Genomic DNA, 25,395 nt, shown 5'->3' with positions numbered 1-25,395 from the left:
CGACGGTTAAATATTTCGTATCAAACTATTCTACGCTTCAAAGTCGAATTTCCTATTTAAAACATTCAGTGCATCGGCGGATTTTTTGTTAACAAAATCAAAGAGTTTTCTAATATCCTCTTTATTTTTACAGCTCGACGTTTTTTGGCTTGGTCCTCGATTGCTTTTTTCTTTACGTTTACAGGTATTTCGGCTTCCCATAAGACAAAAAAATCATTGACTAACTTTATAATTATCTTATCTTGATTTATTATACACTGTGTCAATAATATTTTAGCACATTTTTTTATTAATGAGCTTAGACTTGTAGCAACCGATGGGGTTTGAAAAAGCACAAGTTCGTTATTCTACTGGGAAACAGTTCGAATGCTAGACATCATAAGTTCATGATGTTTGGGATGAATGGCATCCTATAAATCCTTTATTTGGCCTTGCAACTGTTGGTTTAATTCTATTACCAGTCTACTTAATACTCTTAAATGAGACCGAATCATATCATGTTGTAATGAATTATACTTCATGCATTCTGCACTTCCCAATAATACGATCAAATGATCATATAATAAATTACTTCGACGCAATATGTCATTTGTAGCTTTACGCATGTAGCCAGTTTTGCTTCGTCCATCCCTTAACATGTTTTTCGAATAATTAGGATGAAAAACGCGGCAGTTGCGAATATAGCAACGAATTGTCGATTTCCGAAAGAAGCAAACACATCCTTTACGACTTATTAAATCATGTGGACTATTACGAGAATTGATTCGGTTTTGGCGAGGTGCTAATACTTGTATAATACCTTCGTTATATATTTGATGACTCGTTTATTGTTAAAGATGAGTTGATGCCTTCGTATGTTGCAGATTATGGCCAATTAGAGCCGAGTAATTCCAAAGTGTCAGTAACTAACTGCTTTTGAACATATTTCTGACTGTTATGTAGAATCTATCATAATTATTATTAAGCTTTCTTAATTAACATTTTTGTTTATTTGCACACGTGCGGTAGTGCGAATCGACAGGACGATTGTGGTCCTGACGAGTTAAGCTAAAGGACACCTATTGCTCTTCTGTTGATCAAGGCGGGATCCTAGTGGTCCGGCTTGATGTTTGGGTGGACACTCGTGGTCCGTTTAGTGCGAGTGCGAGTAACACCAGTTGTCCTGGTTGCGCTTGAGTGAAACGACCAAGGATACCGGATGGCAATCCTTGGCATCCTTGCATACTGATTTTATTCTTACAAATCATGGCTTATATAGCCATATATAGCTTATAACTATTTACATTTACTATTTCTATGTGTTGGCGGTTTCACAATAATGATGCTCAAGCATATATTATGAGCTTAAGTATGCTGTTGTCAGCCCAATTTGGCTCATAAACTATGACCTGATTGTTGGTCCTATGCTGAGGTAGCAGAATAATATGTGTCTTATTCTTGCTTATTATTGCTTATGTTGGCTGGCCAGTGTCAATGCACCTGTAATTCGTGTGCGCGTGCAGACTATGGTGCCAATATTATCTATGCTAAAACAATATGGGTGTACAGGTTTATGTGTACTTATATGTATGATATGTGTTGCCAAGCTATTTTATTGAATGTCTGTTTGCGCCGCGTTGATGAGATGTCATATACTCATTCGCGTCACAACAATTTTAAAATTAACATATCTTATTGAACTATAAAAAACACTCTCTGTTCATTATTACCAAAGAAATATTTTGCATTCGCAGACGGACGGGCTATCTGATGGCTTAGTGACTTTTTTATACTCTATACATGAAATGAAAAATGCGAATATTTATTAGGTTTGTGCAAAGTGAAAATGTCACATGCAGATCCCATGCAAATCAAAAGCGAACGTTGCTGTCGTGCAGCAGCAGGCAGCTGTTGTCACAGCTATGAATGAGGGCCGTGACACGAACGGTAGAGAGATGCCAGATGCAGCAACTGACACTATATCAGCTGTCAGTCAACAAGTGATTGGCAGAGATGGTGAATGGCCACTGCCACATTCTGCAAGCGGGCCGAGAACAGTAGCTGCGCACAAGGCCTCCATGCAGGGGGTACGGTCCACTGCCAAACACAGCCGAGTCACCTTGACCCTGTCACCGTAGTGGACGACGGCATCATCATCATAAATGATCGCAGCGCGGTGCTAACCTATGACGACTGCGCCGCAACAGAGGTGAACGGAACAAACCTGGTCACCTTCTCGTCCCACGCCACGGTAAATGGCACACGATACTTCAACCGCAAGAGCGTGCAAAATCGGTTTCCGGTAGTGGCCGCGGTACCATCTCTAAACATCAGCGGACACGACACGATTCTCAGCCTTCCCTACATCCATCGACTGAGCGAGAATAACCTCAACTGTATCAAAGAGGTTAGAGACAGTGTTGCAGTCGGAAATACATTGACGATTTCCTTCGGCATAATGCTGTTGGCTTGCGCTGTGGGGGCTGGAATCTACTGGCTCCGTACGTTGGTAAGCAAACGTCGAAACTCCCAGAAGATTGCGAAAATGTTGGAGAATTTAAACGCGACTGAGGACGGTCGGTCTTCGAGAGGGGGAGTAGTTAACCACTGACGATTGGCAATTGCTGACCCAGCACTTTGGGAAAGCCAATGACCAGAGTCATGGTTGCGAAAGATGTGTTGCAGCTGCACTGTTGGCAGCGACGGACATCCGACACCGCGCACGAGGTGCTAACGCTGCACTTTCATGGGAGCGGTGGCGGCGACTCTGCGGCAGCGGCAGCGACTCTGCAGCAGCGACGGCGACGCTGCGGGCTTAGCTTATTGTAATTTATAATTGTATTCTTGAGTCTAATTTCTGAAACCAATAAACGCGCGACGTATCGTCCGCAAGTTTTCACATTAGTTAACTCGGCTTTGTATTGCAAACCCTTTTCAAAGGCAACCACAGTCATTAAAAGACTAATTTATATACATATGTATGTACGTACATATGTTAATAGGTTTTGAACACCTTTCGCTTGCACAAATTTGCAGCAATTAAACTTAGAGCTTTATGCTCAATTGTTGGCACAGAATACCTGTAAGCTCTCAAACGAGTCCACCGAAACTTCCCTGGATTCCTAGCGACGATCACCCATTAGCCAACCCAAACGATAGTACCACAAGTAGGGCAGACAGCAGCTCCACAAACGAGCAGTTGTAGTTGATGGTATCCAGAAAAGCACCAAGCTCCAAATCCAAACAAATGTATGTATATGGTATCCAAACGACACCAGATCCAAATCAAACGAGGTACTAATCACACGACCGCGCACAAAAATCCAATCCACAAAGACCGCAAACAAACGAGAAAATAATCTTAAGAAAACCGAAGTCCCTGCTCGGGCGCCAATGAAAAATCGCTAGCTTTTTAGTGATTGCAACAAACAATATTGTAATTAAATGAGACGCGGTATTCTTTCGATTATTAATATGGCTTTAATGGCTTAGAAAATTGTACAGACGATGTTAAATGTGCGAGTGTTACTTAGCAAGTCCTTTGCCTGCTGCCGGTACAAGTCAGCGGGCCAGCATAAGAAAAGGAATGCACAAAGAGAGCGCCACAGAGAGCGCAGTAAAGGGCGCAATAGAGAGCGCAAAGGAAAGGCTAAGAAGCTAAGTAGGGTGCTCCAACACTGTGTGTATTTTGTTATTGCATCGATCTACTTGTGCGTCAGGTTGGCGACAACACTGCGTGTATTTTGTTATTGTAAGTTTGCTCGAGATCGGTACTTTGCTTGTGCGTCTGGCTGTCGCCAGTTACCAAAACATAACGGAAAGAGCCCTGGGGGCCCAAAGAGCCACTACGTGCCCATCGCTGATATATATTATTGATCAAGATGACAAGTCGAGTCAATATAGCCATGTCCGTCCGTCCGTCTGTCTGTATGAGCGCAACGATCTCAGCAATAGCTAGGATAACCAAACTTGGTATTCAGGTTCCCCTAAGCCCTAGGCTGATCGAGTTTGTGTTTTTTTTCTGATACACCCCCCCACTCCCCCGCAATTAGTGTTATTCATAACTCCCGTAATTCTTTGAATTTTGTACTCAAATTTGGCATATACATCCAGTTTGTGGTTATTTGTCCGTATGCCATGATATCATGATAAGTCAATTATGAAGAAAGTTATAGCCATAATTAAACCACTGCCCATGCTCAGCTTGTAGCTCTGCCCGCAGCTGTTGTTGTTGTTGCTGCTTTGGTTCAACTTTGTGCTGCATACATACACGCATATAAACACGCAGATACACGATTCTGATGTAAATGTATGCTTGTGAAATTTTATATGAACATGTATCCACTTTTGTATATATGTATTGAATAATTTGTATTAAATTTAATTAATATAATTTTTTTTAATTATTAAATTTTTTTTAATTTTTTCTGTTTTAGTGGGAGGTATAGGTAGGTATTTAAGAGTTGAGCTCGCTCGACTTTAGTATTACATTCTTGTTTTAGGTATGTTAGCTGACCCGCCTACATCTTGTGGCTACTTTCCATATGGTCCATATATGACTTATAGTATATCTTTCAAGGACCCGGAGGTGAAGCTGCAATGGAGTCTCAGGTCTCTCGACTAATAATGAAAATCAATGACCAAGAGCTTGATCGGGTAGGGACCCGATTTATGTACTATATATGACATATATGCACCCAATCACACACATACACATTCAATTATTTAAAGATTTCAATATTTTACCTTCATTTATGAGATCTTGTGCATAATTATTTTTCTCATTAAGTTCAACTGCAAAAAAAAAATTTTAAAAATTCAATTAGCATTTTATTTTATAGAGTAGTATATGTGACGTATTGTGCATAATTTTACTAAGCATAGAAAACCATAGAAAACTTACCGGGCTTATTATTGCGTTCGGGGCTATTCCCAATAGCTGCCATTAGCATTTGGGCCACTTCTGTAATTTCCGCAATTGTAGCGGGGACACGGTAAATATTTTTGTGTATTTCTTTATGATGGCCCATAAAATTCGCAAGTCGGTCTATCTGAATATCTTCAACATTTAGCATAGAAGTGTATGTTGCTAAATGTTTGCGAAGCATTGTGTCCCTCAAGGCCACTGGGCACCACATTCATAAGAAAATTGTTTTAAAATTGGGCAAGCACGAAAGTACTCTTTCCCAAGTGATTTCGGGCTTGCAACGCTGAATATGTAAAAAATTTTTCATCGACACCAGCTTCGCTGCGGTGTTTGAGGATCATATCGATACAAAAACAATTAAAGGGAGTAAGAAGTACGACATTGTTCTATTTAATTTTTCTCGAAGAATCAACCTTTTGTATTGCATTGCAATTTGTTTCGTTTTAGCTGTCAGTTTATTTAGAACATCTTTGTCTATATTTTCTTCCATTGCATGAGCGGTGTTATAATTTTCAATGATCAATGGCACGAATTCTCCAGCCCGACGACGGTTAAATATTTCGTATCAAACTATTCTACGCTTCAAAGTCGAATTTCCTATTTAAAACATTCAGTGCATCGGCGGATTTTTTGTTAACAAAATCAAAGAGTTTTCTAATATCCTCTTTATTTTTACAGCTCGACGTTTTTTGGCTTGGTCCTCGATTGCTTTTTTCTTTACGTTTACAGGTATTTCGGCTTCCCATAAGACAAAAAAATCATTGACTAACTTTATAATTATCTTATCTTGATTTATTATACACTGTGTCAATAATATTTTAGCACATTTTTTTATTAATGAGCTTAGACTTGTAGCAACCGATGGGGTTTGAAAAAGCACAAGTTCGTTATTCTACTGGGAAACAGTTCGAATGCTAGACATCATAAGTTCATGATGTTTGGGATGAATGGCATCCTATAAATCCTTTATTTGGCCTTGCAACTGTTGGTTTAATTCTATTACCAGTCTACTTAATACTCTTAAATGAGACCGAATCATATCATGTTGTAATGAATTATACTTCATGCATTCTGCACTTCCCAATAATACGATCAAATGATCATATAATAAATTACTTCGACGCAATATGTCATTTGTAGCTTTACGCATGTAGCCAGTTTTGCTTCGTCCATCCCTTAACATGTTTTTCGAATAATTAGGATGAAAAACGCGGCAGTTGCGAATATAGCAACGAATTGTCGATTTCCGAAAGAAGCAAACACATCCTTTACGACTTATTAAATCATGTGGACTATTACGAGAATTGATTCGGTTTTGGCGAGGTGCTAATACTTGTATAATACCTTCGTTATATATTTGATGACTCGTTTATTGTTAAAGATGAGTTGATGCCTTCGTATGTTGCAGATTATGGCCAATTAGAGCCGAGTAATTCCAAAGTGTCAGTAACTAACTGCTTTTGAACATATTTCTGACTGTTATGTAGAATCTATCATAATTATTATTAAGCTTTCTTAATTAACATTTTTGTTTATTTGCACACGTGCGGTAGTGCGAATCGGCAGGACGATTGTGGTCCTGACGAGTTAAGCTAAAGGACACCTATTGCTCTTCTGTTGATCAAGGCGGGATCCTAGTGGTCCGGCTTGATGTTTGGGTGGACACTCGTGGTCCGTTTAGTGCGAGTGCGAGTAACACCAGTTGTCCTGGTTGCGCTTGAGTGAAACGACCAAGGATACCGGATGGCAATCCTTGGCATCCTTGCATACTGATTTTATTCTTACAAATCATGGCTTATATAGCCATATATAGCTTATAACTATTTACATTTACTATTTCTATGTGTTGGCGGTTTCACAATAATGATGCTCAAGCATATATTATGAGCTTAAGTATGCTGTTGTCAGCCCAATTTGGCTCATAAACTATGACCTGATTGTTGGTCCTATGCTGAGGTAGCAGAATAATATGTGTCTTATTCTTGCTTATTATTGCTTATGTTGGCTGGCCAGTGTCAATGCACCTGTAATTCGTGTGCGCGTGCAGACTATGGTGCCAATATTATCTATGCTAAAACAATATGGGTGTACAGGTTTATGTGTACTTATATGTATGATATGTGTTGCCAAGCTATTTTATTGAATGTCTGTTTGCGCCGCGTTGATGAGATGTCATATACTCATTCGCGTCACAACAATTTTAAAATTAACATATCTTATTGAACTATAAAAAACACTCTCTGTTCATTATTACCAAAGAAATATTTTGCATTCGCAGACGGACGGGCTATCTGATGGCTTAGTGACTTTTTTATACTCTATACATGAAATGAAAAATGCGAATATTTATTAGGTTTGTGCAAAGTGAAAATGTCACATGCAGATCCCATGCAAATCAAAAGCGAACGTTGCTGTCGTGCAGCAGCAGGCAGCTGTTGTCACAGCTATGAATGAGGGCCGTGACACGAACGGTAGAGAGATGCCAGATGCAGCAACTGACACTATATCAGCTGTCAGTCAACAAGTGATTGGCAGAGATGGTGAATGGCCACTGCCACATTCTGCAAGCGGGCCGAGAACAGTAGCTGCGCACAAGGCCTCCATGCAGGGGGTACGGCCCACTGCCAAACACAGCCGAGTCACCTTGACCCTGTCACCGTAGTGGACGACGGCATCATCATCATAAATGATCGCAGCGCGGTGCTAACCTATGACGACTGCGCCGCAACAGAGGTGAACGGAACAAACCTGGTCACCTTCTCGTCCCACGCCACGGTAAATGGCACACGATACTTCAACCGCAAGAGCGTGCAAAATCGGTTTCCGGTAGTGGCCGCGGTACCATCTCTAAACATCAGCGGACACGACACGATTCTCAGCCTTCCCTACATCCATCGACTGAGCGAGAATAACCTCAACTGTATCAAAGAGGTTAGAGACAGTGTTGCAGTCGGAAATACATTGGCGATTTCCTTCGGCATAATGCTGTTGGCTTGCGCTGTGGGGGCTGGAATCTACTGGCTCCGTACGTTGGTAAGCAAACGTCGAAACTCCCAGAAGATTGCGAAAATGTTGGAGAATTTAAACGCGACTGAGGACGGTCGGTCTTCGAGAGGGGGAGTAGTTAACCACTGACGATTGGCAATTGCTGACCCAGCACTTTGGGAAAGCCAATGACCAGAGTCATGGTTGCGAAAGATGTGTTGCAGCTGCACTGTTGGCAGCGACGGACATCCGACACCGCGCACGAGGTGCTAACGCTGCACTTTCATGGGAGCGGTGGCGGCGACTCTGCGGCAGCGGCAGCGACTCTGCAGCAGCGACGGCGACGCTGCGGGCTTAGCTTATTGTAATTTATAATTGTATTCTTGAGTCTAATTTCTGAAACCAATAAACGCGCGACGTATCGTCCGCAAGTTTTCACATTAGTTAACTCGGCTTTGTATTGCAAACCCTTTTCAAAGGCAACCACAGTCATTAAAAGACTAATTTATATACATATGTATGTACGTACATATGTTAATAGGTTTTGAACACCTTTCGCTTGCACAAATTTGCAGCAATTAAACTTAGAGCTTTATGCTCAATTGTTGGCACAGAATACCTGTAAGCTCTCAAACGAGTCCACCGAAACTTCCCTGGATTCCTAGCGACGATCACCCATTAGCCAACCCAAACGATAGTACCACAAGTAGGGCAGACAGCAGCTCCACAAACGAGCAGTTGTAGTTGATGGTATCCAGAAAAGCACCAAGCTCCAAATCCAAACAAATGTATGTATATGGTATCCAAACGACACCAGATCCAAATCAAACGAGGTACTAATCACACGACCGCGCACAAAAATCCAATCCACAAAGACCGCAAACAAACGAGAAAATAATCTTAAGAAAACCGAAGTCCCTGCTCGGGCGCCAATGAAAAATCGATAGCTTTTTAGTGATTGCAACAAACAATATTGTAATTAAATGAGACGCGGTATTCTTTCGATTATTAATATGGCTTTAATGGCTTAGAAAATTGTACAGACGATGTTAAATGTGCGAGTGTTACTTAGCAAGTCCTTTGCCTGCTGCCGGTACAAGTCAGCGGGCCAGCATAAGAAAAGGAATGCACAAAGAGAGCGCCACAGAGAGCGCAGTAAAGGGCGCAATAGAGAGCGCAAAGGAAAGGCTAAGAAGCTAAGTAGGGTGCTCCAACACTGTGTGTATTTTGTTATTGCATCGATCTACTTGTGCGTCAGGTTGGCGACAACACTGCGTGTATTTTGTTATTGTAAGTTTGCTCGAGATCGGTACTTTGCTTGTGCGTCTGGCTGTCGCCAGTTACCAAAACATAACGGAAAGAGCCCTGGGGGCCCAAAGAGCCACTACGTGCCCATCGCTGATATATATTATTGATCAAGATGACAAGTCGAGTCAATATAGCCATGTCCGTCCGTCCGTCTGTCTGTATGAGCGCAACGATCTCAGCAATAGCTAGGATAACCAAACTTGGTATTCAGGTTCCCCTAAGCCCTAGGCTGATCGAGTTTGTGTTTTTTTTCTGATACACCCCCCCACTCCCCCGCAATTAGTGTTATTCATAACTCCCGTAATTCTTTGAATTTTGTACTCAAATTTGGCATATACATCCAGTTTGTGGTTATTTGTCCGTATGCCATGATATCATGATAAGTCAATTATGAAGAAAGTTATAGCCATAATTAAACCACTGCCCATGCTCAGCTTGTAGCTCTGCCCGCAGCTGTTGTTGTTGTTGCTGCTTTGGTTCAACTTTGTGCTGCATACATACACGCATATAAACACGCAGATACACGATTCTGATGTAAATGTATGCTGTTGAAATTTTATATGAACATGTATCCACTTTTGTATATATGTATTGAATAATTTGTATTAAATTTAATTAATATAATTTTTTTTAATAATTAAATTTTTTTTAATTTTTTCTGTTTTAGTGGGAGGTATAGGTAGGTATTTAAGAGTTGAGCTCGCTTGACTTTAGTATTACATTCTTGTTTTAGGTATGTTAGCTGACCCGCCTACATCTTGTGGCTACTTTCCATATGGTCCATATATGACTTATAGTATATCTTTCAAGGACCCGGAGGTGAAGCTGCAATGGAGTCTCAGGTCTCTCGACTAATAATGAAAATCAATGACCAAGAGCTTGATCGGGTAGGGACCCGATTTATGTACTATATATGACATATATGCACCCAATCACACACATACACATTCAATTATTTAAAGATTTCAATATTTTACCTTCATTTATGAGATCTTGTGCATAATTATTTTTCTCATTAAGTTCAACTGCAAAAAAAAAATTTTTAAAATTCAATTAGCATTTTATTTTATAGAGTAGTATATGTGACGTATTGTGCATAATTTTACTAAGCATAGAAAACCATAGAAAACTTACCGGGCTTATTATTGCGTTCGGGGCTATTCCCAATAGCTGCCATTAGCATTTGGGCCACTTCTGTAATTTCCGCAATTGTAGCGGGGACACGGTAAATATTTTTGTGTATTTCTTTATGATGGCCCATAAAATTCGCAAGTCGGTCTATCTGAATATCTTCAACATTTAGCATAGAAGTGTATGTTGCTAAATGTTTGCGAAGCATTGTGTCCCTCAAGGCCACTGGGCACCACATTCATAAGAAAATTGTTTTAAAATTGGGCAAGCACGAAAGTACTCTTTCCCAAGTGATTTCGGGCTTGCAACGCTGAATATGTAAAAAATTTTTCATCGACACCAGCTTCGCTGCGGTGTTTGAGGATCATATCGATACAAAAACAATTAAAGGGAGTAAGAAGTACGACATTGTTCTATTTAATTTTTCTCGAAGAATCAACCTTTTGTATTGCATTGCAATTTGTTTCGTTTTAGCTGTCAGTTTATTTAGAACATCTTTGTCTATATTTTCTTCCATTGCATGAGCGGTGTTATAATTTTCAATGATCAATGGCACGAATTCTCCAGCCCGACGACGGTTAAATATTTCGTATCAAACTATTCTACGCTTCAAAGTCGAATTTCCTATTTAAAACATTCAGTGCATCGGCGGATTTTTTGTTAACAAAATCAAAGAGTTTTCTAATATCCTCTTTATTTTTACAGCTCGACGTTTTTTGGCTTGGTCCTCGATTGCTTTTTTCTTTACGTTTACAGGTATTTCGGCTTCCCATAAGACAAAAAAATCATTGACTAACTTTATAATTATCTTATCTTGATTTATTATACACTGTGTCAATAATATTTTAGCACATTTTTTTATTAATGAGCTTAGACTTGTAGCAACCGATGGGGTTTGAAAAAGCACAAGTTCGTTATTCTACTGGGAAACAGTTCGAATGCTAGACATCATAAGTTCATGATGTTTGGGATGAATGGCATCCTATAAATCCTTTATTTGGCCTTGCAACTGTTGGTTTAATTCTATTACCAGTCTACTTAATACTCTTAAATGAGACCGAATCATATCATGTTGTAATGAATTATACTTCATGCATTCTGCACTTCCCAATAATACGATCAAATGATCATATAATAAATTACTTCGACGCAATATGTCATTTGTAGCTTTACGCATGTAGCCAGTTTTGCTTCGTCCATCCCTTAACATGTTTTTCGAATAATTAGGATGAAAAACGCGGCAGTTGCGAATATAGCAACGAATTGTCGATTTCCGAAAGAAGCAAACACATCCTTTACGACTTATTAAATCATGTGGACTATTACGAGAATTGATTCGGTTTTGGCGAGGTGCTAATACTTGTATAATACCTTCGTTATATATTTGATGACTCGTTTATTGTTAAAGATGAGTTGATGCCTTCGTATGTTGCAGATTATGGCCAATTAGAGCCGAGTAATTCCAAAGTGTCAGTAACTAACTGCTTTTGAACATATTTCTGACTGTTATGTAGAATCTATCATAATTATTATTAAGCTTTCTTAATTAACATTTTTGTTTATTTGCACACGTGCGGTAGTGCGAATCGGCAGGACGATTGTGGTCCTGACGAGTTAAGCTAAAGGACGTCTATTGCTCTTCTGTTGATCAAGGCGGGATCCTAGTGGTCCGGCTTGATGTTTGGGTGGACACTCGTGGTCCGTTTAGTGCGAGTGCGAGTAACACCAGTTGTCCTGGTTGCGCTTGAGTGAAACGACCAAGGATACCGGATGGCAATCCTTGGCATCCTTGCATACTGATTTTATTCTTACAAATCATGGCTTATATAGCCATATATAGCTTATAACTATTTACATTTACTATTTCTATGTGTTGGCGGTTTCACAATAATGATGCTCAAGCATATATTATGAGCTTAAGTATGCTGTTGTCAGCCCAATTTGGCTCATAAACTATGACCTGATTGTTGGTCCTATGCTGAGGTAGCAGAATAATATGTGTCTTATTCTTGCTTATTATTGCTTATGTTGGCTGGCCAGTGTCAATGCACCTGTAATTCGTGTGCGCGTGCAGACTATGGTGCCAATATTATCTATGCTAAAACAATATGGGTGTACAGGTTTATGTGTACTTATATGTATGATATGTGTTGCCAAGCTATTTTATTGAATGTCTGTTTGCGCCGCGTTGATGAGATGTCATATACTCATTCGCGTCACAACAATTTTAAAATTAACATATCTTATTGAACTATAAAAAACACTCTCTGTTCATTATTACCAAAGAAATATTTTGCATTCGCAGACGGACGGGCTATCTGATGGCTTAGTGACTTTTTTATACTCTATACATGAAATGAAAAATGCGAATATTTATTAGGTTTGTGCAAAGTGAAAATGTCACATGCAGATCCCATGCAAATCAAAAGCGAACGTTGCTGTCGTGCAGCAGCAGGCAGCTGTTGTCACAGCTATGAATGAGGGCCGTGACACGAACGGTAGAGAGATGCCAGATGCAGCAACTGACACTATATCAGCTGTCAGTCAACAAGTGATTGGCAGAGATGGTGAATGGCCTTTTGCAGCGTTTAAGCTCGCAAAAGAAATTCTTCTGGAATTCCAGGAAGGGTCCAATGTAAGCAATTGGATCACCCAATTTAATAATGTGACGCGCATTTACGGGTTGGATGACACGCAACGCCATGTTTTGTGTGTTAGCCAGCTCAAAATATTTTAATGGCAGATGCGAAATGAGCATATCATTAGAGAACGCAAAGCCTTTTAGTTGTTCCCCTAGGCGACTGTCTTATGCAGAAAAAGAGCAACTGCAGAGGCTGTTAGATGAATACTTAGGTGATAACATCATTCGTCCAAGCAGTTCGCAATATGCATCGCCAATAGTAGTGGTCTAGAAAAAGTCAGGCGATATGGGATTATGCATAGACTTTAGGAGGCTGAATAAGATAGTGATCAAGGATAATTATACTTTGCCGCTAATAGATGATTTCCTTGATAGCCTGTCGGGTAAGAAGTTGTTCACAAAGCTTGATTTAAAGAATGGATATTTTCACGTGTTCGTTAGCGATGAGGCAGTGAAGTATACATCATTTGTAGCCCCATTAGGTCAATATGAATTTTTAAGAATGCCCATGGGATTGAAGAATGCGTCCAATGTGTTTCAGAGATTCGTGAATAATATCTTTGCTGTTATGATAAAGAATCATACGGTGGCGGTATACATGGATGATAGCATGATAGCAAGTGAGACGGTAGAGAAGCGCTTGGAAATTTTAAAAGAAGGTGTTTAGAAGGTTAGTTGAGAACAAGTTAGAGCTCAGAATGGAAAAAATGGAGAAAATGAGCTAAATTGTTATAACACGCTCAAAGAAAAATTATCCCAAGCACCAGTGCTAGCGTTATATAATTATAGGGACGAAACGGAGTTGCATTGTGATGCCAGTGCTCTAGGGTTTGGGGCGGTGCTGGTGCTGTGTGTCAGTCCTCCTCCTGTCAATTGCGTTAATTAAGAGGGTCTTGTTCATATGTTTCACGTTCCAGCTCCGTTGGTGTCGTGATGTGTTCTCTAGAGATCCGTTCGTCCTGTTCTCTTTCAGTCCGAAAGTTATGTATTCATGGTCGCTCCCGTTATATGTGTCTAAGACCTTCTAGTCTGCAATCCTATGTGCCAAGTTCTCCGTTACTAGGGTTATTTCTGGGGTGGTACCTTCGCTCCCCATTCTTCTGAATCTCCTAGCTGACCCGATGCTTGCAACTACAAGTCCTAATCTTGCGACCATGTCTAGGACCCTGCGACCTCTAGCGTTTGTGGTTGGCATGCCCCACTCTACAGCTCTCGAGTAGAAATCCCCAGCCACTATAAGATCTCCTTGTATTTGTCGGGTTGTGTCCTCTATGCCATCAAGTTTGTCCTGGAAGGTTTGGATGTCATCGCTTAGTGTTAAATAACAGCTAAATATAGTGCAGTTCTTGACTCTCGCATAAACAAAGCCGTTGCCATCCCCATAGTTTGAATGACTGACGGAACTTGCGCCTGGGATCCATATAGCAGCTGTTCATGTGTTGTCCTCAATCCAGAATCCGTTTTGTTTCCAGCGGTACTGTTCGCTGATGATCACCAGATCGGCTTGCTGTTCTGCAACTATCTGGGAAAGAAGGGCATCTGCTGTTCTGCTCCTGTGTAAATTTCCCTGTAGAACATATATTGTCTTTCCTTTTCTTGCTGGCAGCGCAGTTATTCGCCCCTGGGAGGTGGTTGAGTTCCTTCTTTTTTTCATGTGCACACAAACAACATTTTGGTGGTGTTGTGCAGCTTTTCATTTGGTGTCCCTTCTCTCCACACCTGATGCACAGCTTTCTTCGATCTGGTCCTTCGCAGTCCTTCTGTAAATGTCCGGCGCCGAAGCATTTGAAGCAGCGCTTGATGTCGATACACCGTTTTACTCGGCAGCGCGTCCAGCTTATGTTGATTTTTCCCTCCTTGAGAATCTTAGCTGCATCATCTGTAGGCAGTAAGACAAAGGCTCGCTTCTGCTCTCAGCTATTCACTCCTGTCAAATGAACTTCGAAGGTCTATTCAGCGTTGCCTATCGCCGTTCTCAGAGCGGATATGACTTCTTCCACCTCTGCAAGGCTGTCCAGATCCTTTATCTCTATCTTCGTTGTTGGTTTAATAACCTTAACTGTCGCTCCCTCCTTGAGCGTGTCTTTGATGGTCCCGTAGAGCTTCTCTATCTGGCTTCCCTTGGTTAGTTCTGCTCTAGCTTTTGTCTTCTTGTGCGTCATAATTTGGGCTCCTTGTCTCTTACCTTCTTACTAGAGCCTTGTGTCGCGGGCCTGACAGCTACTCTCTTATGTATGGCCGACGCTGCTGTGTGACTTTTTTCCCCGATCTGTGAGATTGCAGGTGTCCTATAAATTTCTTTGGGTCTCTCCTTTTCCGCGGTAGTCCAGCTCCTCCTATAGCTTCTGATTACGTCGAAAAGCTCACTTAATTCTGATGTGCCGTCTTTTATTTCCATGCTCACGGTTCTCTGTTTTACTATGGCGTGCTTCATTTTCCTTAATACTGCTTTGCATTTTGCCAGCGCGTCTTCTTCTAATGCTCGCATCTTGTATGTTAGCTCCTGTCGTGGGGAGCTCTCAGTGTGCATTGCTACCTGGCTTGAGTCTGGAGTTCGCACTTCTTATGTTGGGACCGATGGTGGTAGAGTTGGTCCTTTTTCTTTTGGGCTGCCTTCCGTTGCAGTGGATGAGCACATGCTCTGGATTTCAGCTGTTCGGGGTGTCGTGCCGATTGGTGAGCGTGGGACTCTGCTCTTCTTCAGGAAAACGCTAGCCTCGCTTTCCATTTCCAAAACTCCCCTATTCTCGCCTATTACGTCGTTGTTGTTGTTTTTTTATTCATCTTTTCAGATTGGTCCCAACTGCAAGCCGCTATCGCTGTTCGAATAGTTCCCTTTTATGCCCCCGTGGTTATCTATGCATGCAGGGAGGCCACGCTAGGGTTGACACAGATCCTTATGGGATTCTGTGTTCAGTGCCGGGGCGGATGTTAGGCAGGATTAATATCAACTGCGCCTGTACCACCAACCTAATGGCGACGAATCAGCGAACGTAGTTGAAGGCTTGCTAGGTTTTAGTGGGACGGAGGCACCTGCAGCATTAGCCTGAAAGCCATTTCCACAGGATTTCACTCCTGTGTACTGTGGTAACAGAATACTGCAGAGGTCAGCTCGTGTTCGTCAATTTCGTGTCGCGTTCCAGTATACCATAATCAAAACCTTACTGGTCTCGGTTTTGATGTCGCTTTTAGTTCGCTCTCAACGGGTGTTGAGTAGCTATCCAGTGGCGCCGCGTGGAGGCCGTGTGACAGCTTGGTTTGACCAGTGATAGCAATCAGTGCTTTACCTTGTTTGTTCGCACCCATCAGATCAGGTATTATATAAATACCATAATGAGTTAGGGCATATAGGAAGAGATAAGATGATCGACGCGATCACCAAGACGTATTGGCTTCCACAAATGAAAGAAAAGGTGATGGCACACATAGAGAACTGTTTGAAGTGCATAACATACCGAAAGGCGATAAACCGTTCGACATAATACACATAGACCATTTTGGGCCAATAAATGCTGGCAGGGCTAGAAAACACATTTTCGCGGTGATTGATGGATCTACGAAGCTCGTTAGGTTGTACACAACGAAAACCATGAGCACAAGGGAAGTAATAAACGCGCTTAGAGATTATTTCATATCATATAGTAGGCCTAGAAGGATCATTTAAGGTAGGGGTAGTTGTTCAAAGCGGCAGAGTTTAATGAGTTTACAAGCAAGAGTAATGTTAAGCATATCAAGATAGCGACGGGTTCTCCGCAGGCTAATTGGCAGATAGAAAGAGTTAACCATGATTGCGAAGCTTGCGGAGCCTGAAAATTGTGTACACTGGGATATAATAGTTGAGAAGGTAGAGCATGCGCTAAATAATACAATACATCGCAGTATCAAACAATTTCCCAGCAAGATGTTATTTGGCCTGGCTCAGGAAGGTGAAGTTTGTGATGAACTTAGAGAGAAGTTAAAGGAAATAACAGGTTCAGATTCGGGGAGACCTGATAGTATAGAGGAAGTAAGAAAATGTGCAGAGAAAAACCAAAGAATAGCACAAGCTAATAGTGAAAAATGTAACAATAAAAGCAAAAGGCAGGCGATAAAATATCATCTAGGGGATTATGTCATGGTTAAGAATATCGACAGCACAACAGGAGTTGCGAGAAAATTAATACCTAAAAACAAAGGGCCCTACAAAATAGCGAAAATATTGAAGAACGACAGATATTTATTAGAAGATGTTGAGGGGTTCCAGGTGTCTTGCAGCCCGTACCAAGGGGTATGGGGAGCTCATAATATTAGGCGTTGGATAAGAAGATAAATTTAAGTACATCATAAGGCATTATAATACCAATACTTGCAAATATTTTTAATATTTATTTGTAAATAACAACTATTTGTACATAGTTTTAAGTTGTATCTTTAGCTGAGATCAGGGGATCTCAAGAGTCAGGATGGCCGTGTTGTGGCAGTCCGACGGTCAATTTCTTATGGTAGCACTTTGGCTCTCTCATGTCGCAGTCTCTCACTATTGTAATGGTCAATACTATACTCTCTCGTTTGTAATGCAAGCCTGCGAGCAGCGATGAATTTAGTCCTAAGTCGACGATCGAATGAATAAGACATTTGTTACGACTCTGACACACCGTCAGTGTTTTATTTTGTGTTACACTCTTCTGCCTTTCACAATAGGTAGTAAAGACAAGCATGCCATCGTACAAATTTCACACATGACACATACATACATATGCCTGTCTAGGACGGACGAGCGCTCGGCCGCTGCCTGCCTGCTCAAAACTGCTCAATGCCTCTGCCGGCCTGCACGGTACTGCTCAATGCAGCGCTGCATGTGCGTACAGCAGCGAGCAGTGAGCTCGTTTTACGAACCCTGCTCCTACAACAAAAATATTTTTTTTAAATTTTAATTAAAAGACTCTGTACATGTGTGTAGAATATTTATAAAAATTATAAAATTAAAAACAACAGAAAAAAAACTTACAAGCAAAAAGAGATGATAAGACGGGTGTCCCGAACTTGAAATACTCTGTACAATATAATACAATATAATAATAATTGATATTAGAACAAGAAAGAAATGCAAAATTTGGGCGGGCTCAACTCTTAAATACCCTGTACTCACTCCCACAAAATAAGGTAAAAATTTAAAAAAAAATATTTTAAAAATTAATTTAAGCAATACATACAGAAGGAGGCGTGGCAGATCCCACGAAGTGTATATATTCTTGATCAGGATGACAAGACGCAATGATCATTGAAAGTATAAGAGCTAGAACAACCAAACTTGTTATCCAGATTCTCCTAAGACCGAGAAAGTACGAGTTTAAGTTTTTTTTCGATGCACCCCCAAAAATAAAACAAACTTCCACAGACACACATAACGCATCTTTGTGCAAAATTTGGTGTCTCTATCTCTTATGGTCTCTGAGATACAGGTGTCTCTATCTCTTATAGTCTCTGAGATCCAGGTGTTCATACGGACGGACGGACAGACAGACAGACAGATCGGCTCGTCTTGTCTTGCTGATCAAGGATATATATACTTTGTGGGGTCTGCCATGCCTCCTTCTGCCTGTTAAATTTTTCAGCTCCCGCAAACCTAATATACTCTTGAACATTTCATGTACAGAGTATAGCAAAGCAGGTTTGGCTGGGCTGCCACGCTAATCATAGCGTCTTGGTGACGTCTTCTGATTGATGGAAATCTCCTGATGCATTTGTTAGTCATTGATGAGCTCGCAAGAGTTGCTTGTAAATTTTGTCATGAGTAATCCAGCCATGTGCAGAATTGTAAGTAAGTCGTGAACAGTAAACGTTGATGGTTATTTGAAATCCGATAGACGTTATTTCAATGTTGTTTTTACTTTTTTTGCTTTTTTTCAGGTGGAGGAGAGGAAATGATTTATGCATCTCTCGATCTGCCGTCACAGAGGGGTATGTGGGACTACTAAAACCTTCCCTCCTATTGGACCTATCTCCACTTCGGTAGTGCTTTCGCATTGCTTCGGGTGGGGTCCCTTATGCGCTATGCACTCTCGTCTTTTCTCTGCTTCCAGAGTACACTATTGTGACCTTTTATCCTAAACATAATTCAAACGTAAACAAACTCAAAAAACTAACATAAAACAAAAGAAATGTAATGCGGGAAAAAATAAACTGACAACATCATCAAGCCACCACGTACGGATACGGACGTCTGGAAAATGGAGCTGCATATGTGCGGACGGACAGGAATTTGTGGCATCGGACTTCTGCATGGGATCCAAGTGCATCATTATCGCGCGATGCAAGTGTATAGTCGCCTGTCGCAGTCGGCATTTTTTACGAGCTCCTCTTTCCTTTTCTAAATCTATGTACTGTAACGACGCGTTGCGCAGCAACCAGCTGTGCGTCATTACGAGTAATTTTAAGCTAACAAGTAGTTGTAAAGAATAGTAAGCCATGAAGGTGAGTAATTTTAAGTTCGGTTCGAGTTTTAGTTCTTCTTTTGGTCTCGCCCAACACGCACTGAAGCGCGGGCTGCATTTTTGATTCTTTTGGAATAAAACACGTGGAGAAGTTTTGGCATACCGCCCTCTTTTATTTGTTGGACACCTCGGCACTTTGGGGTGCCTAATTTACTAATTTATTTCAGCATACTCTGGCCGGCGAGCATACCCGCGGCAGAGTAACAACGTTACAAGTGGCGCCCGAGCAGGGACCCCAAAGAAGTTTGAGGTTAGATCCGACCAAGTAGGGAAGAGAGCGTGGACCTACGATGGTGCGAACGAGCTGGGTGCGAGCGTTGAGGAAGGAGCAGCTGATCGAGCTGCTGCATGAGTTTGGGATCCACGACGCGGGCACCGTGGAAACGCTGAGAACACGCTTCGCCACGTTTGTGAAAGCCGCGGGGCCGGAACACCAGTCACGCCTAGAACTGCTAGCGGCCCGCTATGAGAGCCTACAGTCACGTCCGGTGAGTCCTGTACCGCCGAAGGCACAACTGGAGGTCCCCAAGCGAGAGGAAGGTTCGCCCGGCATGCACCTGCCGCCTACGGAAGCTGCGGCATCGCCAAGAACACCGACCGAGCATCCCGAGACACCATCAACGGGGCCATTAGCGGCAACAGCACCAGCTGGGGCTGCACCAGTGACCGTGACCGCCACCACCACCTATTCGACAGAAGCGCCAGCGGCGCCATGCGTGACCACGAGCCAGATCGTGGCCACGACGGTGGTAACGACCCTCGCCACAATGTCGATGGTCTCGACGGCCGGGCCGGCCGTGTCAACCGCATCCGCGGCTGGTTCGGCCCACTCGACAATGTCACGAGCGGAGCGGAGAGCCCTGAGCACGGAGGTGGCACAGTGGGGAGTGCATTTCGACGGCAGCGGGGACCCACGGGCATTCTTGCGCAGGCTAGAAGAGAAAGCGGAAGTGAGTGGGGAGCCGGTAGATAATTTGGTGCAGATTTTACCAAACATTCTGGAGGGCGCGGCACTGACATGGGACCGCACAAGGCGAAGCCCGACCCAGTCGTGGGCAGAGTTCCTCCTCACATTGAGCGGTGGCGACAGAATGCGCAACGACGCTTTCAGGGCGAGTCGGAGTCCACTGCGGCATACGTCCAAGCGATGCTGGAATTGATGCTCGATGCAGACATGCCCGGAGAGGAGCAGCTGAGGCTCATCTACCGCAACAGCCGACCAGCGATCAACATCAGGATACGACATCAGGATGTCCATACTGTGGCAGAATTCAAACGGCAAGCAGCAGAGCTGGAGGAGTTGGGCCTGGTTCCGGCCTGTACCATTGGGGCAGGGCCATCCCAGCCAGCGTTCATGGGCCCACGGTTTCCGATCCGACGTCCGGAGCCAACGGATACGCAGCCCATATCTGCTGGTTAGTTAAACAGGCGAGACTTTGTCCCTTTACAGACTGCACCCGCGCGAACAACAGCAACCGGGCCCGAGATGCAGAGCTCGTCGGCACACCAGGGGCGGTCTTGCAAACGCTGTGGTATGGCGGGGCACGACAACGAATGCTGCCCAAACCAACAACAACTATACTGCTGGGATTGCGGTAGGCTGGGCATACGAGCGAACGAATGCTGTCGCCGCAGAGCGGGAAACGCCAGGGGGGCTCGCCACATATAGCCAATAGGCGAGCCCACGCAGGAAAACTAGTGGCAGAACGCTCGCGAGTGATGGTGTTGAGGGTGGATTGCGGTGGTCTTGCCCTCGACGCGGTGGTGGATACGGGAGCCACTCGCAGCTTCGTGAGCCCGGCGCTGGCACGACGCTTGAGAAAGCCAGGTGGGGAGAATGTACGGAGTGTAGAGGTGTCGATGTCGATGGCCAACGGCTCGCGACAAACTGTTTGCGAGGAGACGATGACGGCGACAACAAAGTGGACGACAAATGCATCTCGATACCACTGTTAACACTGCCGGGCTGCGAGGACGAGCTCTCACTAGGGCTGGATTTCATCAGGAAGGCCTATGGTACGCTCACCGCCGGCAGCCACAAGCTGGAGATGCGAGATGTGCGTGAGCGACGACGGCGGAGAAGGCGTCAGGCGCGCCGCAGAGTACGATGTGCGGCATTGGTGACCACAGAGCCAACTGCTCCATCGGCGGCTACGCTGACAGATGAACAGGCTGCTCAGGCTGCCACGTTCCTTCAGGAGGAATTACCGCGCTTTGAGAACATTGTGGGCGTGTCGTCGGTGGCGACACACACGATCCGCGTGAAAGACGACAGGCCCATTAAACAGCGCTACTATCCGAGGAATCCGGCGATGCAAGCGGTAATTGACAACGAGGTTGACGAGTTGCTGGCGAAGGGCTGCATTGAGCGGTCCGATAGCGCGTACAGCGCGCCCATAGTCCTGGTACGCAAGAAGAATGGGGCGTGGCGAATGTGCATCGACTACCGCCAGCTGAACGAACGCTCGGAGCCAGACGCATACCCCATTCCGAGGATCCAACATATTCTCGAACAGTTACGACAGGCAAAGTACATCAGCAGCATCGACTTGCGAAACGGTTATTGGCAGATCCCCATGGAGCCCGACAGCCGTAAATACACCGCCTTCACAGTGCCCGGACGGGGCCTTTTCCAATGGCGAGTGATGCCATTTGGCCTGCACTCCGCCCCAGCCACCTTCCAGCGGGCGCTAGATAGCGTCATCGGCCCGGATATGGCTCCACACGCGTTTGCCTATCTGGACGACATAGTTGTGGTTGGGAAGACATTCGAAGAACACCTATGTAACCTGAGGGAGGTGTTTCGAAGACTGAGAGCGGCAAACCTACGGGTAAATCAAGATAAGTGTGAGTTTTTTCGCAGGTCCATACGCTACCTGGGGCACCTGGTGACAGAAGACGGGATACAGACGGATCCAGAAAAGGTGGCAGCCATACGTGAACTGAAGCCCCCGGCCAACCTAAAACAGCTGCGGCAGTACATCGGGATGGCCTCGTGGTACCGCCGCTTTGTACCCAATTTCGCCACAACGGTAGGCCCACTCACCGAGCTGTTAAAGAAAGGCCACAAGTGGAGTTGGGGAACACCGCAGCAGGAGGCATTTGATTGTATCCAAAGACAGCTCATGGAAGCGCCGGTGTTAGCGTGCCCCGATTTCACACAACGCTTCTGCCTACAGACTGACGCCAGCGAGTATGGGCTGGGCGCGGTTTTGACACAGAACGTAGACGGCCAGGAGCATGTGATTTCCTACGCCAGTAGGAAACTGCAGAAAGCAGAGGTCAACTACAGCGCCACGGAGAAGGAGTGACTGGCCATTGTTTGGGGAATCCGAAAGCTGCGACACTATCTGGAGGGCTATCACTTTACCGTCGTGACCGACCACTTGGCGTTGCGATGGCTTAACTCAATTGAGAGCCCCACCGGCCGCATCGCACGCTGGGCTTTGGAGCTGCAGCAGTACACCTTCGATGTCCAGTACCGAAAAGGAGCCTTGAACGTGGTGGCCGACGCACTGTCACGACAACCACGCGAGGTGATCGGCCGTGCACACGTGGAGTCAGAGGCAGCACCAACTTGTAAATGATTACAGCGGCTGACGGCAGCGGTGTTGGAGAGTCCCAACAAGTTCCCAGATTACGCCATACAGAACGACAGGCTGTACCGCCGCATCGCTCACGTGCTAGGAGAAGATGAGGTGTCACCATGGAGGCTATGCGTTGCCGCGCCTTTAAGACAGGAGGTGTTTAGAGAATGCCACGACGACGCAACGGCGGGCCATATGGGAGTACGCCGAACCTGTGCACGGGTTGCAGACCGATACCACTGGCCTAGTCTGTATCGCGACGTAGCGAAGTATGTGCACCAGTGCCTGTTGTGTCAACGCTATAAAGCCCAGCAACAGCTGACGGCAGGCAAGATGCACTTCAAACCAGCGGAGGCAGCGTGGGACGTCGTCTGCGCCGATTTTGTGGGGCCGCTGCCGCGGTCCAAACGAGGCAACGCGTATCTACTGGTCCTGGTCGATAAGTTCAGTAAATGGGCAGAACTGGTCCCCATCCGCAAGGCGACGGCAGCGGCAGTGAAGCTGGCCTTGCGAGAGCGGATTCTGGCACGGTTTGGCACACCAAGAAAGCTCATTACAGACAAGGGAGCCCAGTTTACGAGCCGCGCGCTGAAGCAGTTCCTCGCCGAGGCAGGCATACAGCAACAACTGACGGCACCATACACGCCTCAGGAGAATCCCACGGAGCGGACCAATATAACGGTCAAAACATTGATTGCTCAGCTGGCGGACGGGCAGGACAACACGTGGGATGAACAACTGCCGGAAGCACAATTGGCCATTAATACAGCAATTTCAGACGCAACGGGCTACTCACCGGCTTTCATCCTATTTGGGAGAGAACCACGGCATCCACACACACTGTACGGCAGGGATCCTGACGCCCCTGAGGCAGCACCAGGTAGCCCAGAAACACACGCGACGCTGCTACAGTTTGTTGCCCGTATAGCAAGAAGAAACCAAGGGGTGGTCAGCGAGGATCAGGCACGCCAGTACAATCTGCGGAGACGCGAGTGGCGACCCAAACTGGGCGACGAGGTGCTCGTGCGACAACATCACCTGTCCAACGCAGCCGAGCAGTTTGCGGCCAAGCTGGCGCCTCGCTTCGATGGACCATTCACGGTGCGAGCATTCATATCCCCAGTTATAGTGCGTGTGCGACCAGTAGCGGGCGGCAGAGGTAGAACGGCACATGTGCGAGATCTAAAAGCGGTGAACGCAGAAGACAGCGAAGCCGACGAAGGCAGCGGCGACAGAGGCAGCATTAGTATGGTCACCAGGGCCACGCCACCGACAGCTTCACAGCAGCCACAGCAGTCCATTGCTCAGCGACCACAACAGCAGCCGCAACACCAATCTCCGCAGCCACAACGTCAGTCCGGGCCACAACATCAACGAGCACAACGGCAGCAGCTGGCTTCGTAGCAGCCACACCGACAACAGCAACGGCAACACCACCGGCGTCCACCAAAGCGGGAACAGCAAAGCTGCCGTTCTAGCCGAAGAAGATGCCCATGTAAGCCTACAAACATAATTAAACGAAGTTTGTTGTTACGTTTCAGGCCATGTGAAGCGATGTAGATTACCGCACCGCCTGAGATACACACACAGCGCCGAATATACCAGAGACGCAGCAGATGGGCGGTATGATAATTCCATTGGCGATCCCTTAACAGCTACGGCAACAGCAGCCAGTCCCACAGCAGCCACTACAGCACCCATTACAGAATCCAGAGGATGACGACACGTCAGCACCACGCGGCGGAAATGCAGAAAACAACAATGCGAAAGAATGACAGAGCGAACAGCTGACGGTGAAGGTACAGCTGGCGTTGACAGGTGGCCAAACGCGAGGGGTGGCAGCGCTGCCACCCAGCTGCTACACATCTGCTGTTCGATTATGGCGCGGTGAAGGAAAATTCGAAAACACCACCGATCGGGCCGTTCGACCCCTTGGGGAAAGGGGGAGGTGTAACGACGCGTTGCGCAGCAACCAGCTGTGCGTCATTACGAGTATTTTTAAGCTAACAAGTAGTTGTAAAGAATAGTAAGCCATGAAGGCGAGTAATTTTAAGTTCGGTTCGAGTTTTAGTTCTTCTTTTGGTCTCGCCCAACACGCACTGAAGCGCGGGCTGCATTTTTGATTCTTTTGGAATAAAACACGTGGAGAAGTTTTGGCATACCGCCCTCTTTTATTTGTTGGACACCTCGGCACTTTGGGGTGCCTAATTTACTAATTTATTTCAGCATACTCTGGCCGGCGAGCATACCCGCGGCAGAGTAACAACGTTACAGTACATATATTTATATATAGAGCTTATCGTCAGCTCAAATATAACCCTATCAATTGGACAATTGTTTTAGTGGCTATTAAACTTTTTCGTG

Source organism: Scaptodrosophila lebanonensis, unplaced genomic scaffold, assembly GCF_003285725.1.
Source record: "Scaptodrosophila lebanonensis strain 11010-0011.00,11010-0021.00 unplaced genomic scaffold, SlebRS2 tig00000122-arrow-arrow-pilon, whole genome shotgun sequence".
Taxonomy (NCBI): Eukaryota; Metazoa; Arthropoda; class Insecta; order Diptera; family Drosophilidae; genus Scaptodrosophila; species Scaptodrosophila lebanonensis.
This window is presented reverse-complemented; position numbering follows the sequence as displayed.